This window comes from Protopterus annectens, chromosome 16.part0 (assembly GCF_019279795.1).
Source record: "Protopterus annectens isolate FY-2018-M chromosome 16.part0, PAN1.0, whole genome shotgun sequence".
Classification (NCBI taxonomy): Eukaryota; Metazoa; Chordata; order Ceratodontiformes; family Protopteridae; genus Protopterus; species Protopterus annectens.
This window is the reverse complement of record NC_056750.1, coordinates 825,535,988-825,548,178: the sequence shown is the minus strand read 5'-3', so window position 1 is coordinate 825,548,178 and position 12,191 is coordinate 825,535,988. Positions and strand designations below refer to the sequence as shown.

Sequence of the window (12,191 nt, the reverse complement as noted above, 5' to 3'; positions counted from 1 at the left end):
AGTGGAGTTAAAAATTAGCACTGCTTAATTATTTATTTAATGAATGATTGTATAATTATTTTATGTATATAAGGCTTGGTGCTTGTACATATTTTAAGAGAGATTTTATTTTGTTTTGTTATTTTGTATAATATAAAATTTAAAAAAATAATAAATATTTAATAACTTTATATACTAGGTATATATTATTATTATTATTAATTAATATTATTAAACAATACAAACTGACACAAACATTACACAAAAAAAAAAAGAAAGGAGAACCTGTGTGTGTGTAAAAAAAAGCAAAAATTTGAAAAGGCTATTATGCATTGAGAGAAGAAGTTTGAAGTTGATTCCACCAGTCCTCCTAGGTCTCTTCTTCATATAATAAAAGGATATCCATAATGTGCTTGCAAAATATGTGTCATATATCTCTAAGAACAAAGAGTTCAAACATCCTTTTATGAACCTTCATTTTAGACCTCTGTTCTATATAAGGAAGATTTTACAGCATCGTGGTGGTCTTCTATCTGGTGTTTTTATCTACCTTATACAAACAAAGCTAGATTCAGCAGGTCTGGATCTAGTCTATGCTACAGCAAACAAGACGCACCAATTTCAGTAAGAAACAGTTCAAATATGCAGGCACTATAAGCCTTTAACCAGAAATTCCCAGCTCAGAAGGGCAGAGTCCAGCCTCTCCCACAAGTGTGCAGACCACGAACCTTCTTAATGTAAAATAACTGGACTGAAGCCCAAGTGCTTAAACCAGAACTAATACACTTTTAGAATAACAGACACTTTGCCTTCAATCAGCAGTTCCCAACTTAGAAGGATGTAAGTTACCTGTCCTGCCACAACAGTAACAACAAGTAACAACGTAAAACCTTCTTTCCATATCACACTCCTTAACAATACTTCCATCATGTCTGAATCACATACTAAACTTCTTGGTGTCATCATAGATGACCAACTATGATTTGACCATCATGTGCACTATTGCATCAAGAAAACCCACCAAAACTTGGATTGGCCTACAGAAACAAAAAATTCTTATCTAATAAGGCTAGGATGTCTCTTTCATATACCTACCTTCCCCTAGTCTTTTCTATGGCTCACAAATCCTCACCAACCTCCAGACCTCTCTCCTAACAAAATTAGAAACCACGTACAATAAAGTTGCTAGATTTATTGCAAACCAGACTTATAAATCACATCACTTCCTCTCCTTTAACTCCTTAAACTGGTTAGAATTCCCCCACCAACTACTGTTTTTACAGCTGCAGGTCACACATTCTGTCTTATATAGACCCTCTTTCTGTCCAGATATGTCTACACTTGTATCCCCCTACAGTCCTCCCAGTACTCTCTGAAGCTCTGACCAAAATCTGTTGCAAATCTACAAGCCGAAAAGTACAAAAGGAAAAACACTTGTACAGCTACTTCCTCTCACTCTCCTGGAACAAAATTCCTTTAGATATTAGAAATATAAATCTCCTGCAACAATTCAAAGTTAATAAATCAAAAGACAGCTGCATACTGACATATACTACAAATTTTCATTGTGTCAGGAATATTATCAAGGAGAACTGGGCCATAATAACAGAAATCCCTTATCTTGTAGACATTTTGGGTGGAGCCCTGACTTTTTTATGTAGGAAGGCTAGAAATATTAGAAGCTTTGTAGAAGAAAAACGTCACAGTGGTGCAGCGGTAGCATTGTCACCTCACAGCAAGAGGTTCTCTGGTTCGATTCTCAGCTGGGGTGCCTTCTACATGGAGTCTGCATGTCCTCCCTACATTCATGTGGGTTTCCAATGGGTGCTCCAGTTTCCTCCCATGTTACAAAGATTTGTGTCTGGAGCATTTCTCCCTGGGCCTCTGCTGAAAATTGACTCGTTCCAAGTTGGACTTTCCCAGTTAACAAATCTAAAACAAAAATAAATAAAACCTGACCCAAAGGAAAGGAACACAAAAAATGTGAAACATAATGTTTATGCTTGCACTTACATTCAAGAGGGAGACTCTTTTTACTGCCCATATTTAAAGAAACTTCTTCTTTCGGCTCTTCCCAGTTAGGGTTCGCCACAGGGGATCACCTGTCCGCTCATGATTGGTAGTGGAGTTTTTACGGTGTCAAGTTGCCAGTCCAGCGCCCAACCTTCCACAGAAGGCACACACATGCACGCACTCATGCCTAGGGCCAATTTAGAGTGTCCAATCCACCTACAGCATGTCTTTGGGATGTGGGAGGAAACCAGAGCACCCGGAGGAAACCCACGCGACCACAGGGAGGACATGCAGACTCCGCACAAGCTGAGAATTGAACTGGAGAACCTCTTGCTGTAAGGTGGCAACGCTAACCGCTGCACCACCATGGCTGCCCTCCCATATTTAAAGAAACTAATTAAGACTGATGCAGGTGGAGATTGCAACTCTACACACGTTGTTTACAGGGTTAGTTGCAGTGGATGTGATGCATTTTACATGGAAAAGACTGCTAAACTGAAATGAAGGATTTCAGGTCATCTAGCTGAGTCCGGTCTAAATATAGAAACACTGCCCTGGCCAGACACCTTCAACTCCACAGAAGACACTCTGGGTTTAAATTTCAAATACATGATCACATAGACCTCACTGAATTTGAATGAGACATCCCAAATACTTTAGAAAAATAAGAACTTATGTGGCAACTAAGGCTGAACTGTTTTAGAAAGCCTGGGCCAAACTATTATTGCACACTGAAAAGTGTACTAGAGCTAAGAAAGTTGCCCCATTGTTTACAAGACTAAAGGTGTGAACTGCCCCATTGTTTACAAGACTGAAGGGGTGAACTGCCCCATTGTTTACAAGACTAAAGGTGTGAACTGTCCCATTATTTACAAGACTGAAGGGGTGAACTGCCCCATTGTTTACAAGACTGAAGGGGTGAACTGCCCCATTGTTTACAAGACTGAAGGGGTGAACTGCCCCATTGTTTACAAGACTGAAGGTGTGAACTGCCCCATTGTTTACAAGACTGAAGGTGTGAACTGCCCCATTGTTTACAAGGCTGAAGGGATGAACTTTACTTACTCATTTGTTATTCGCAATTAACAACAATTTTATTAGCTATTAATTTTGTAAATGTAATTTTAACATTTAATATTATGGTTGTGGCTTACTAATTAATTCTGGTTTAGTGGATACATTTGTATAGAAATAGTTATCCATTTATAATAATTTTTTTAGTATTTTAATGTTTTTCTAATTATATCTTCATTTTGTACTATTATTAGAATTAGGGCACATTCATAAGACACTTTCTCACATTTTTTATAACTAGGACTTTTGATTACACTAGAACTACATTAGACTAGTATGTGCATATTCCACATTGGGTTGAGAGGATGGCCTAATGGTTAAGGTGTTTGCCTGACAAACACAAGGTTCAGGGTTTGAATCTCACAAGGGATAATTGGCTAGGCTTAAAATGGCTCACAAGGGCAGTTAGCTTAGTACTAACCTATAAAGATGTCATGACATTTCATTAATTCTTGTTTATAACTTTTCAGTGCAAACATGGACAACTTTAAAGGACCACTACGGGCAAATGATGAAGAAAACATATATTTTTTATCTTGCCATGATTTACTACACCTCCCAAAGCTGCCTTCAGCAAAATAAGTACTCATTCCTAATTTTATTTTGTTTTTACTCTTGTCTGCCCTCATGGGGGCAGACATGGTGATTCCTTTGGAAAGCTAAATCTGTCCTATAATGCAGACTGTGAGGACAAATAGCCTTACCATATGTTGTCAGACTAGACTTCCATTCACTTACAATGGAAGGAACACCTGAAAAAAACTGCCAAGTTTGAGAGTCTGCAGCTCATGTGTCATTGACTGGTATGCGCTGAGTTTTACAAATGTTGTACCTGCTGATGTACTACACATTCTCTGAAAGAAACTTGCAAAAGTGTCAACAAATTACTGAGATAAAAAAGGCTTTTCACAAGGAGCAGTTTTGCAAGTTTCAGTTCCTGGCCAGGTTACTCCTCCCACCTCCCCTCCTTCAGTGGGCTACAGTCTCTCATTTCCAGCTTTACTAGATTTTATCTGGCAATGTTGCAGTTGCTGGGGGGGGACCCGAGCTGCGATGATGCAGGTAGACCAAGTGTGCTATGCAGACTTGTCTGGTAGGTATCCTTATTAAAAAGTGTTATTCTTGGCTTGTAATAATTGTAGGGAGAAACCAGGCTGTAGCAGTGGTTTTATTTTATTTTATTTATTTATTTTATTTTACATTTGTTGACCGGGCTAGTCTAGCTGGATATATGTCCATTTTCAGTAGAGGCCCGGGGAGAAAAAGTGTAGATTACAGATATAAAAAAACATATAGGAAACAGAACATAGACATTGTTACATACAATTTTACATAAAAAAGCAGTAAGTAGGGAACATTAATGTAAAAAATGCAAACCAAAAAAATTTTTTTTGAAAGCATACATATAAAGTTACTGTAAGGATAGATAGGATAGGAGAGGAAGGAGTGAGTTAACCTGGGTTGGTGCAGGAGCATAGCCAGTGTTTGTTGAGATGATTTTTATTTGTTTTTAAAAGTGAGAGAGAGCACAAAGATGTGATGTCAGAGGGTAATTTATTCCACATTTTTCCAACAGAGTTGGAAAAGAGGCAATCTCCAGCTGAATTTTTAGGTTTGGTAATATTTATCAGTAGCTTGTTGGAAGAACGTAGATGCTTCAGGTTATTGTAAGGTGAAATGAGGTTAGTGAGTATGGGTGTTTTAGTTGGTTGGTATAGGATTGTATGAGCTATTTGGAATTGTTGAAATAGGAGTTGGTTAGGAGTTCAAGCCAACCTAGTTCTCTTAGGTTCAGGCAGTGGTGAGTTTTAAATGGGGTTCCTGTTGCAAATCGAGCAATATTATGGTAAGATTGTGCTAGTTTATTGATATTGTTTTGGAAAGGTTAGTGAATATAGCAGATGCATATAGTAGAGAAGAGGTTAGATGGGATCTGGCTAAGATTGTCTTTCGCCTGGTGAAAGGAAGGCTTTGATTCTGTAAAGGGAACCTATTTTCTTATTAACTAATTTGATAGTATTGTTGATGTGTGTATCAAAGCTGAGGTTGATATCAATGGTTATTCCTAGTAGTTTGGTAGTCATTTCTGGGAAAATAATGGTGTTGTCAATGGAAGTAAGAGTAAAGTTAAGAGGGGTAGATCTATGGGAAGGTGAGAATAATAGCAGTTTGGTTTTTAGGGTTGAGCAGTAGGCAGCGATCAGTGAACCATTGCTCGACAGTAGTAAAAGCCTTTTGTGTGATAGACTGTAGTTCAGTTTGTGTATTGGCAGAGCAGATAATAGTAGAACATATTGTATGCAGATAGTGTTTGGGATAGCTAGATGGAGGTCATTTATAAAGATAGAAAATAAACCTAGGATAGCCTTGAGGAACTCCCAATGAGATGGGGAGTAGACTAGATAAAGTATTTTTCCAGAGAACTGCTTGCTGACGTTTTCTAGGTAAGATGTAAACCAAGTTAAGGAAGGAGGATCAAGTGAGAGTGATTTAAGAATATGCAGAAGAAGTTTATGGTTAACCATGTCAAAGGCTTTAGATAAGTCTATGAAGACTGAAGATGATAGGATGTAGTATTTACGGTTACAATTAATGGAGTTGGTAAAGGAGAGTAAGGCTGTAGTAGTACTATGTGAAGGTCTGAATCCATGTTGGCAGTTAGCAAGTAGATTATTGTGTAGGAGGTGGTTAAGGAGTTGTTTGTGAATACATTTTTCCATAATTTTAGCTATAGGTGATAAGAGTGCTATAGGACTTACCCCTTTGTGTAGTGGGATGATATAAGATATCTTCCAAATAGATGGGAAAATTCCTTCCTGTATAGATCTATTTATTAGTATAGAATAGGCAATAGTTTTAGCAGATATTTGCAAGTATTCTGCAGGAAGTTTGTCAGCAGAAGGAGTGGTGGGTTTTAGCTTTTGAAGCAGTGATAAGATAAAGGAGGTAGATACAGGTTGCAAATGAAAGGAAGGAGGTAGCTTTAAAGTAGGGAGGGGTAGTTTAGAGGTATCAGGAGATAGATGGCTAGCAAGAGTTTGGATAGTATTAGTAAAAAATTAAAGTCATTGGCTGTTTGTGTGGGATTTTCTGGGAGCCCCTCAGGGTTGGTGTGATAGACTGGCTAGGGATAAAAGATTATTGATGCTGGACCAGAATCTTTGTCCATTAGGATGGCTTTTTAGTACTGTTTCTAAGTTCTTTGAAGTTTTGGTGATCTGTTGATCTTGGTGGCACGCCATTTTGCCCAGTATTTGTTTCATAGATAGGAATGTGGAATTAAAGTGTTGGACTGCTTTGTTTAGAGGGAGATGTTTTAGGGGAGACCAATTAACTTTTTATCTGGCAATCTTTATCTTTATCTTTATCTGGCAATTTTTATCTTTTTAACCAATTTTATCTGGCAATGTTGCAGTTGCTGGGGGGGGGGGGGTTGCGATGATGCAGGTAGACCAAGTGCACTATGCAGACTTGTCTGGTAGGTATCCTTATTAAATAGTGTTACTCTTGGCTTGCAATAACTGAAGGGAGAAACCGTAGCAGTTGTGTGGGTTGCTGTGTTTGTGGAAGGTGGAGATGTGTCTTTGTAAGTGTGGTGCGAATGTTATGAATTATGAAATGGAGAAATTAAGAGTAAAATTTTGCTCAGTGAAGTCCCTGGCAATTTCATCACTGCTTGATTCAGACATATACATTCCCTTGTGTTTGTCAGTACTATGTTTGAGTGCATTGTTTTGGAGTGTGGTATCACTGCTACAGCTGCTGGTACTCTTTCTATACAAGTATATGCTTCTCCAGGAGTCTGTTGCTGAGAGGATGAGAAACACACTACAAATATACAACTAAGACAAACTACATAAAGCAATAGTAAGAAAGTATTAGGTCACATCAGAGGCTTGGGAGGTCATTGTTAAGAAACTGAGAACGGTTGTAAAATTTATCATTAAATACCATAAGTTCAGGTTATACTATAAGAGAATAACTATGTAAAGATAACCATGTCAGCAGCCAAAATGCATTACAAGTTGAATATTTTACTGTGCACATTTTAAAAAATGGATAGACTAGCCTAAACTCTGGACTGATGAGTTTGCTTTTTTTTTTTTTTTTTATTCTTGGGAATTGCTATTCAAGTGAAGAGACATACAAAGGAACAGTTTTAGTGGCACACCAGGCTATTTTTTTATTTCTATTGTCATGCAAAGCTGACTAAATAGTTGAATCTAGTAAAGCTGGAAATGTGAGACTGTAGCCCACTGAAGAACTGAAACTTGCAAAACTGCTCCTTGTGAAAAGCCTTTTTATCTCAGTAATTTGTTGACACTTTTGCAAGTTTCTTTCAGAGAATGTGTAGTACATCAATAGGAACAACATTTGTAAAACTCAGCACATACCAGTCAATGACACATGAGCTGCAGACTCTCAAACTTAGCAGTTTTTTTCAGGTGTTCCATTGTAAGTGAATGGAAGTCTAGTCTGACAACATATGGTAAGGCTATTTGTCCTCACAGTCTGCATTATAGGACAGATTTAGCTATGTCTGCCCCCATGAGGGCAGACAAGAGTAAAAACATAATAAAATTAGGAATGAGTACTTATTTTGCTGAAGGCAGCTTTGGGAGGTGCAGTAAATCATGGCAAGATACAAAATATATGTTTTCTTCATCATTTGCCTGTAGTGGTCCTTTAATAACTACACTCATATTAGTGAGGGGTTGAATGCTGTTTATTTTAGCTGGCTCAGATAGATTAACTTCTAAATACTTTAAACGCTAGACTAATGTTATTTTTTTTACAAACAGCAGAGCTAGATTCCATATAACACATGCATGACTTTTGTGATAGTTTAGACTTTATCTTAATGGGTGGCCGCGGTGGTGCAACGCTAAGACTTTATCTTAATGTGCGGCCACAGTGATGCAGCGGTTAGCATTGCCACCTCACAGCAAGAGGTTCTCTGGTTCGATCCTTGGCTGGGTTGCCTTCTGTGTGGAGACTGCATGTCCTCCCTGTGGTCACGTGGGTTTCCTCTGGGTGCTCCAGTTTCCTCACACATCCCAAAGACATGCTGTAGGTGGATTGGACACTAAATTGGCCCTAGGCGTGAGTGCGTGTGTGTGTATGCCTTCTGTGGAAGGCTGGCAACTCGACAGTGTAAAACTCCACTGCCAATCATGAGTGGACAGATGATCCGCTGTGGCGACCCCTGACCGAGAAAAAGCCAAAAGAAGAAGAAGGTTGTAACATCTTAATGTACAGTGTTTGAGCTTAACTAGACACATATTGAATATTATTGGCAGATATACTACATGTTTATATTGGCTCCAATACTTTAACATTCATAAATTTTAAACATGGTCCTGTTTACACATTTTTTTTCTAGGGTTTGCAGACCTGAGCAAATATCACTGCTATGAGCATGAGTGGCTGTTTTTTCTACTAGATTTTCCATATATATGTTTTATAGATTTCTGATTTTATTTAAAAATTCTTTAATAGATTTATCATTTGAGATGACTTGACCTATGTACATGAGAATATATATATATATATATATATATATATATATATATATATTTTTTTTTTTTTCTCAAGTGTTTGGTAGGTTTTTATTTAGGATTTTTTGTACTATGTTTTCTTAAATAATATGTCTTGTTTTTAGTCCAACAAATGTTAGTGTTATATATTGTTATGTAACTTTTAATTTTTAGTTGCTTTAACCAGTTGACCCAAACCTGAAGAAGTTCTAATACACAAAAGCAATCTATGTTAAAAATGTTTCTGAATGTTGGTACAAAAGATTAATAAGATATTTTGGAGACTTGTGTTAACTTTTTCTTTTTTGATACTACAATGAAATGCTTTCAGGATGTTTTAGCAATTATTAATGTATAATTTTTAGTTTAACTTTGTTTACTTTAGTTTAATGTATCCTGGAATCATATAGCTTGAAGTAGGGCAGCACTGTGTTGAACATCACATCGGGGTATGGGGGAAGGGGTATTTAGCTAGTAAACATGCTAATTGTCTTTTACAACACAGCTACCCTAGTACGCCACTCCCATGCTTTTAAACATACCTTTAAACAGGTATATAAATGTAATGATGAATTTCTACACTTCGTTCTGTTTTCTTCAACTACTATTTGGATTGCTAGTTTGTGTGTTTTTGATAAAGAAAATTCAGCTTCAGCTAGCTTGTGTTTCCCTACTTTTATTAGTGGATTTATACTTTGGAAAGCTTTTTTAAAGAAAGTATTTCTACCACCTGCTATTAGGTGGGACATTCACAGTATGTTTTTCATTAGGTGGCTGAACTCTAAGGAACTCTAGGGAATCTTAAATCTTCCACACAGAGACATTTCCCCATTATTTGTTGTTGCACCCAGTATATTGACATACTGGGTTTCAAGGGATACCATGGAAACTGTTTATTTCAGCTTTTAAAAACTTTCTAACCAGCCCTTGGACCTGCAATTGTAAACACTCTCCATGAACTTACCTGACATTCCCCCTCAACAACCCTTTTGACCCGATCTGACCTTCTACATAACCTTCTCACCAAATCATGTTTCTCTTATTAACTATTATTTACACGCTCTCCCCCTATTCATCCTGACTTGTTTAAACCCCTCTGCAAACAGATAAGTCAATTGTTTTTAATTGTCTCACTCAAACTAATTGATTGAAACTTATACTTTTAAATAACCTGTAAATCAAAGACTGTACATTTTATATTGAAAATTTATTTTACTTTAATTGTTGTACTATTTTTATATTCTATATTTTTGTTTATTATTGAAGCACTTTTCTCCCTGGGCCTTGGCTTAAAAATGGCACTACCTCAGTCGAACTAACCCAGCCAACAAATGTCAAATAAATAAAATAAATAAATAAGTAACATTAAAGTGCTGTTTCTTCACAAACAAGTCAAAATGTTTATAATATGTTGATGTTAAAAATGTAATGTAGATGCATGATTATGCAAAATCTAGTTTCGTATAAGCTGTAGCTTTATATTTCAAGTGCCTTACAACTAAATTCTCTTTATAGTGTAATGACAGACATCTGAAGGAGTTAAGGAATGTTACTAATGTTTAAAAGAGTCTGGTTTCAGAATGTTAGTGCAGAAAAACAATGTGTCAGGAATCTTTGTAAGCTATGGCCATCTCAGGCTGGGGAATGAGTCATAAGGATGTACTGGCACTGAATGATAAAATGTCAAAGGACAGATTGTTAGGCCAGGTGGTATTTGTTTTAAAAAGACATATTTGTCAAGACTTCATGTGAAGCTGTAAGTGAAAAGCACGAGGGCACAAATTCTTTTAAAATTGTATGATTTGTTAAAAGCTATGTTTAACTATGATAAGTCAACGTTTTGCATGCATGAAATTGATAAGGAAACTTATATATGTAGTATTATGTTTCTATGTTCTTGGAGACTGATTTGAAAAGTTTGAATAAGGATTCTCCTAGCTGTTTTAAAAGAAAATAAACCAGTACTTTGCACACCCTGGAAACATGATCCTTGCCACAGTATTATACAGTAAAGCCTCTTTGTTATTGATTTATTGTGTACTTTATAAACTTATCTTCAGAAGAATTTTAAACTGATTTTTTTCTTGAACTTTTTTTCTATTATATCTCCGACAGAATTAAAGTTATGGGTAATTCTACCTGTATCATGCAGTTCTAGAAGGAAATGAAAAAACTGCTTCACTACTTCACTACTTAGTATGTCATTCTTTATAGTGTCTGTCATTACACTATAAAGAGAATGTAATCAGAACAGTTTATCTGTAACTTCTATGATTTGACTCGTTATAAATGTCATTTTCTATATATTTGTAAATAGTATTTAACTATTGTCTTCTCTATTTTTGTATTTATTATTAACCAGGGTGTTTATATCTTGTAGATGATTACTAACCAGTGTGTTGTAAAATGTATCCCAGTATTCTGTATGTTTTTTCTATGTAAACTCTATTTTTATTCTACACAATTTTTTTTTACTTTTTCATCTGTTTTGTCCTGGAGCTTTTCTCCCCGGGCCTCTACTGAAAATGGACATATATCCAGTTAGACTAGCCCGGTCAACAAATGTAAAATAAAATAAATAAATAAATGTCAGAAATCACTGTTTTCTAGAATTACAAACAAAACAGACAGTTTCAACATTTATATCAAGCCATACTCAATAATTTCTAGTAGTAAGACATAATAGTCTTAATTTTGAGCAGATCTAGGATGAGTAATTTGTATATGTTACAGAAAAATAATAATTTAATATCCTATAAGAGACGATGCTTAATAATGAATCATTTTAAACACATTTTGTGTTATATTCACCACACCTCTGAAGCTTTTCCAATAACACTATTTTATGTTTAGCCACAGAAAAGTTTCATACAAAGAAATTACTAAATTTATAAAAAAAATCACTGTTCTGTATGAAGGAAAATGAACAGCCATGAAATATGAAATACACAAACTCACTCAACAAGTCAGGATGAACAAATATATAAATTCTATAAATATGGAGCAACTGTTTAGCACCCGGTTGAAGCAGGCTACTTTGTATCACATTTTGGAGTCTCTTATGAATGATTAATAATTTATCACTAAAAAAAATAAACTTCACTGTATACCTGTTAGGCTGCAGTTAATCCCAATTTTTGGCAGAGCAGTCAAGAAGCGAAGCTGCATACACCATCAAACATAAAGAAGGCACAACAACTTGAAAGTATTTCTCAAGGAAGTACCTATGCTTATAAAGGACATGGTTAGAACAGGAGAAGTTTTTCCCCTCCTCTCTCTCCTTTCACTCCTCCCTGTCAGCCACATACTTTATGCACTCCCTTCTGCTTTCATGTAACAGAAACAAAGCCAATGCTCAGGAAATCACAAGCCCTGACATTTTCAAATACACTTTTCTACTCAAATTACAGTATATTTAGACTTCCAAGGTGGCTGCACATTGAGTAACAGCTTGACTCTAGCTCTCCCAGTGTAAAAACAGAAACTCAGCAGAGAAGGCCAGTAGACTTTTGTGTTTATGGGTAAATTTCAGTAATTGCCTAATAAGTGTACTGCCTGGATGACAGGAAAAAAATATTTTATTTATTT

General features: G+C 36.1%; 1 protein-coding gene across 2 annotated transcripts in view; it reads right to left on the bottom strand.

Moving 5' to 3' along the window:
* LOC122791010 (beta-1,4-galactosyltransferase galt-1-like) overlaps positions 1 to 11,784 on the bottom strand; it is a 587,919-nt gene extending 576,135 nt beyond the window's left edge. Inside the window, exon 1 of one of the 2 annotated variants that reach the window (XM_044058762.1) lies at positions 11,714 to 11,784. The gene's annotated coding sequence lies outside the window, so the exon portion shown is untranslated. The remainder of the gene's footprint in view (positions 1 to 11,713) is intronic. The other variant, XM_044058760.1, reaches the window with a different exon arrangement.
* Between the last annotated feature and the right edge of the window lie 407 nt (positions 11,785 to 12,191).